The following is a 5,713-nucleotide window of genomic DNA, read 5'->3' as shown; positions in this document are numbered from 1 at the left end:
TTTATCCCTAGTGGAAGTGGCCTCATGCCAGGATGTTTGCGTGTAAACACTTCAGCTTGCTGCTGGCTCTCAGCAGAGCAGGGATCTGCCCTTCACCCGCTCTCCAAAAATGCACCAGTGAGGAGCATCCAGCTGGCAACTCCAAAGCTGGACGCGGGAGTTCTGTTGCTTATAAGCCACGATGTGTCACAACAGAGGTGTCACACACATAAGCACTTTTCCCTCCTGTGTCTCTGAGCAGCTCAGGACCACCATGACATTCAAAGAGCTGAACATCAGGCTGGGTGGTGGATCCTCTTTGGCTCCAATGATTGTTCCCAATGCAGGCAATAGATCACTTCTTGGAAAGGAAGGGTAAATCCGGTTTCCAAAAAGTGTTCAGTGCAAGAAAACATTCAATGCAGTGACAAAATACGGGTATCTCACATGGAGAGAGCCCAGTGCCAGCGACTGGTGGCTGTCATGGTCATGGTCATGGCTATGGTTATGGTTATGGTCATGGTCATGGTCATGGTTAGCTGCAATTTTGAGCTTCACACAAAGCAACCTCTCAAGCATTTTGCCAGGGGACTGGCCACGTAAATGGCAATTGAAGTAAACAAAAGCTGCAAGTTGTGCTGTCAGTGTGAAAATATTTCCATTTTCAACAGATCTATTTTGAATTTTCATCCCAAAGTGAAAACATCTCTATTTGTTCAACATTTGTTGTTGGTCTGTTTTTTGGGTACGTTCTTTTTTTTTTTAATAACAGTGACAACATTTCTCAAGTGGGAAAAAACAACATAGTTTAGCTTAAAAAAAGACCAATTCTCTGCCAGAAGCATCGATGGAAATGTTTCAAATAGGCTTCTGATGAAGTAATCTGAACATATGCCATCAGACCCAAGATCTGAACTCATCTAATAGCCCTTGTTGGACTGGTTTCCTGGGGAAATGAGGCTGTAAAATCACACCTTCTCTGTGACTGTTTGTCACCTTTCCACCCTGAAACTTTGGCACACCTGGGCAGATTTCAAGCACAGATGGGATGAAATCTTGGAGATAATTGGCTTGTGACAAAGTTCTCAAAATTCACAGTCCAGATTCAGTTCTATTGGCTTTGCTAACTGAAAAAAAAGGTGATAAGTAGCAGGCTTTGGCTCTTAATAGGAAGAAGACAATTCCAGGAGGACAAAAGGTTTTCAGTTTGGATTTTCTCCTGTGAGGCTGTGGGGCTGGTGTTCACAGCTAAGCTACATCACAACCTCTTGTTGTTCCCGGCATTTTGATCGCAAGACAGATCCAACCCAGCCGTGGCCTTAGGGCCCCTGCGCATCCATCACTGTGCTGGGTCCCTCCAGCCTTTATTCGAGCTGTTTATTTATGCCCTGTTCTGCCCTGGGAGCCTTTCTGAAGTGTCTTCGCTATCTCCAGCAGCTCCTGTTAAATCTGGAAGACAAAGCGTTAGCCGTCTCCAGGAGGGTTTTTTATTTTTAATAAAACTTGCTTGTGCGCTTCCCCGAGGGACTTGTTGAAGTTGCAAAAGTCAAAGATAAAATGTTCTACTGCTGTTCCTGGAGAGTGATGCTGTGTTTTCTCGTGAAACACTTTTAATGAACATCTGTAAAGGTCAGAGAAGGGACTGAGGCACAATCTGTGGTCCGAGTACCTCTGAACCCTGGAGATGGCATCAACCACATCCAAGTTCATTCATTCCAGCACTTTGTCCAAAATGGTTTCTACTGGGCTGAAAGAAAATTTGAAAGGGAACAACTTCAATGTGGTAGGAAAAACAAAGCCCGCTCTCCTCACCAGCTTATACTTTGTGGGCATCCAGCAGCTCCCTGTCTCACGACCTTCAGCTCCTGTGCACAGGCAAGTTCAGCCCACCAGGACAAGGCGATGGGGCCAAGGCTGTAAAAGTCACTCCTCCACCAGGCAAAAGGCAAGCGTCTTCACCTACTGTGCTGCAAAACAACATCGTCAGCAGAGAGAAGCCCAGGGGCAGCTTAACTCTTGGTTACTCATCAAGGCTAATGAGCTGATGCACACGCTGGGCTAACAAGGCTGTGCTTGGCGGGTCCTGGAGTGAGCAGCTGCTGGGCTCTGCCCTGGGCATGGGCAGCAGGGAGATGCTCCCAGAGCAGGGATCCTCATCCAGCCTTCCAACAGGAAAAAAGTGCATTTCATTCTCATCAAATCCCTGGCAGGAAACCTAGACTTGATGCCAACAAGAAAAACAAAAACAAAAACCAAAACACTAATAAATAAAAGGAGCACCAATTTCTCTTGGATGGTTTGAATTGCCATTTTCTGGGCTGAAAGTTGACTTTGTATTATTTTTTGAAGTCTTCTGCTACAGCACCTAAGCAACAATCATTTAAATATCTTTCTAGCATCATTCCTGAGTGTGCACCATGGGTAACAGGCTTGATATTGTACGGGCACAGGGCAGTATGGGGACGTGTTCCTGGGGTGGGGGCTGGCTGTGGCCTCCAGCTAAGGCTGACCCCTGCAAGACGATGGGATGTCTAGGACCTCACTTCTCCCCACAGGTGCCCACCATATTACTGGTCAGTCATTGAGGAGACAATCTGACCTCAAACTGATCATCAGGAGGACTGCTAATGAAGAAAACCACTGTAGAAAACAATACTTTACACACAGACATAAACGTAAGCCTAGCTGCACGTTTCTATTGAAAGAAAGGTGCTGATAGGTTGGACCTGACCCACTCTTTACTTCACCAGTCGTAAATTACAGCACTGCTGGGATTTCCCATTCAGCTCTAAGCAAGTTCATCCTGATCCTACCAGCCAGCGCAAAGGCTGGGCGGAGAAACGGCTTTCTTGGCACCCAGATCTCCTCTCTGATTATTATTCTGGTCATTCACCCTCTTTCTCTCTCAATCTTGAGGAAGGAGCAGTGATTTTCTGAGTTGGAATTTGGATGTATTCCCAGTTCCTTTTTTTTCCCCCTCCTGTTAATTAAAACTAATAAAATCTGCTCAACAGAGTTTGCAGAGCAAGGGGACAAGGTACAGTTATCTTGACACAGCAAGGCCATCCTGCTCCTTCCCCCCTACCTTTTATTTATTTAATTTATTCATGTATTTATTCAGTGCTTGAGTCCGTTCCAGAAATATGTTGCTGATCTCAATTTCTCGTCTCTGCTACGTGTGGGCTCCTTGCCTTTCTTTCTCAAGGAAGCAGTCCCACAGGAGCTGCAAATAATCAACAATTATCGTGGCATGCATCCCTCGGCATAATTACAGACAATCTGGAGCAACCTGGGGACAAAGGCAGTCTGTCTTACACAGGACCCACACCGTCTTCTCCTCTTTGCATGCTCTGTACATTCCATGGTGTAAAAGGAGATCAAAGCCCAGGTTTTGGGGTGCATGGGGTTCTTAGAGAAAGAAACATGATTTGTACAGATTCTTTCTTTGGGATGCAACAGGATAAGCCAACATATGGGCTTAGCCCCACTGTGGGGTGTCTAATGGAAGTGTTCAAGATCATGGATGGGGCTCTGAGCAGCCGGCACACATCAGGGGTTGGGACGGGGTGGGTTTAAGGTCCTTTTCAACCCAACCATTCTATGAGTCCATGATTCTGTACAGCCATCTGAGATGTCACACAGCCCCAGGTTGCCCCAGAGGACATCCTGATGGACCCCATGCTCTTTCCCAAGAGGACAAGAGAGCCTCCCAGTGAGCTCTGTGCCCATGGGCTGGGAGAACTCCTGGATGGCTTTCATAGCCCTGGTGATGCTGCTTGGCACAAAGGCCCTGCAGCCTCTTCCTCCTCGCCGAGAGGAAGGCCGTGCTGGTTGCTATGGTAACCAGGCCTGCTGCTCCAGCCACCCAACTTCGGGGCCTAAATGGAGAAGGCCGGCAGAATGCCAATGTTCCGCTGTCCTTCCAAGCCCTCCCAATCAATATCATATTAATTTTAAGCGGCAGGATTTAGGCGAGGCGTGTGGAGGGATGGAGGAGCAGATCCCAGGCAGTGCTGAGGATGGGGAGAGGATTTAAGGGGAAAAACACAAGAAGTGAAACAAGGCTGCAATCCACTTCTGGAAAAGAGTACCTGTTATCTTTGCAATGAACCCTCTGCCTCAGTTTCCCAACTGAACTTTCCAATTTGTGAAAAGCACTTAAGTGTTGATTTTAAGAAGTTGATTGTTGCTTCTTGGAAACAATCACTGTCTGGAGAAAGCTGTTTGTACAGATACCCACATCCTTCTCTCTCTGGAAGCAGCAGCTGTTGTGGGAGACAGCTGAAATGGCAAATGCTGCTCTCCATCTATCACCCAGACACAAGGAGAGAAGTGCTACTTAAGTTAAAGGACAATGTTTGCATAAGAGCAGCTCGGTCACAAATCAATGCATGCTGGAAATTGGGAGAAAGCTTTCACTGGAGCGATGAGCTCCTGGAAGGATGGGGTTGGGAGAAAGGAAATCCCCTTTCTTTAAGGAGCTGAGCAGGTGGGTTCATCATCATCAAACACACTGGAGAGGACTTTGACTTGAGTGAAAGAGGAAAATCTAATTCCACATTTCTGCTTCGAGCCAGAGGTCTCTGGGCAGCTCGAGCTCTACCTAATGATCCGTGCTGTATGGAAAGAAACTTAAAGAACATTTGCTATTGAATTTCCATAGTCTTCCCCATCCTATTTGCATTTAAAACAAGCTTTCAAATGCTGTGCGTGGGACAAGACACATTTCTGCTCAATACCCATCCAATTTTCCCCATTGTGGATTCAGGCCGGCAGCATCGATTGCTGCAGATACAGATGGAGTTGTGTGAGAATCCAGTGTTTTCTGCCCAGAGAAATCTTGCAGGAAAATAGCTGCAGCAGTACCAGGTGTTCTGGCTGAGCCAGCACGTGGCAGGGCGAGTTCGGTGTTTCTGGATTACAGAGAAACAAAATGATGGAATCTGAGGGTTTCAGTCATTTCCCACCAACTGTGCTCCAACCATTAATGGTTATTCCAAAGAGAATTGAGCTCAAGTAACATGAAACATTTGGCTTCAGTTATTTCAAAGCATTGCTTTCAACCTTTACAGCCTCGTTATTAAAATGCTTCTCTCTCTCTCTCTCTTTTTTTTTTTTTTAGAAGACATTGATTTACATTTTAAAACAGGAAAATAGTCAGCTTGAATTTAAAAAAAACACACCCAACCATCCCCTTTGAAAATGTCAGTGGCTGAAGAGGGAAAGCTATCGACAGACTGCGCTGAGAAGCTGAAAGCCTCCCTCAGTTCTGCCTTTACTAAGCAGATCATCTGTGAGTTGGTGTCTGACACAGTTATTAACACTGATGAGTGACACGCACAAGAAGGGGCAGAGGAATCCCAGCACCTGAAACCAAGGAAGATGCTTCTGTGGGATTTGCCCATCACCAGCTCCATCCCCAGATGCTCCCAGATCCACTGTGCCATTTCAGGACCTATGAGCAATGCTTGCACACACGACGATGCAAACATATAGGATGGGGCAGATGCAACACCTGCTTTTGTAGAAGGAGAAGGAGGCAAATTAATTTACCTCCAGTTTTGAGAAGCATACTGAGAGCAAACAAAGCCTACGCGAGCACCTGGAAGAACTCAGAAAAATGAGTAATAGCCAACATGAATTCGTAAAGCCCAAATTGGGTCAAACCAATCTAATTTTCTCCAGCGACAGGGTGGCAGGACTGGTGCCAGAGGAAGAAGCAGAGGCTGTCATC

This window comes from Meleagris gallopavo, chromosome 21 (genome assembly GCF_000146605.3).
Source record: "Meleagris gallopavo isolate NT-WF06-2002-E0010 breed Aviagen turkey brand Nicholas breeding stock chromosome 21, Turkey_5.1, whole genome shotgun sequence".
Lineage (NCBI taxonomy): Eukaryota > Metazoa > Chordata > Aves > Galliformes > Phasianidae > Meleagris > Meleagris gallopavo.
The sequence above is the reverse complement of the archived record's forward strand: the minus strand, read 5'-3'. Positions refer to the sequence as shown.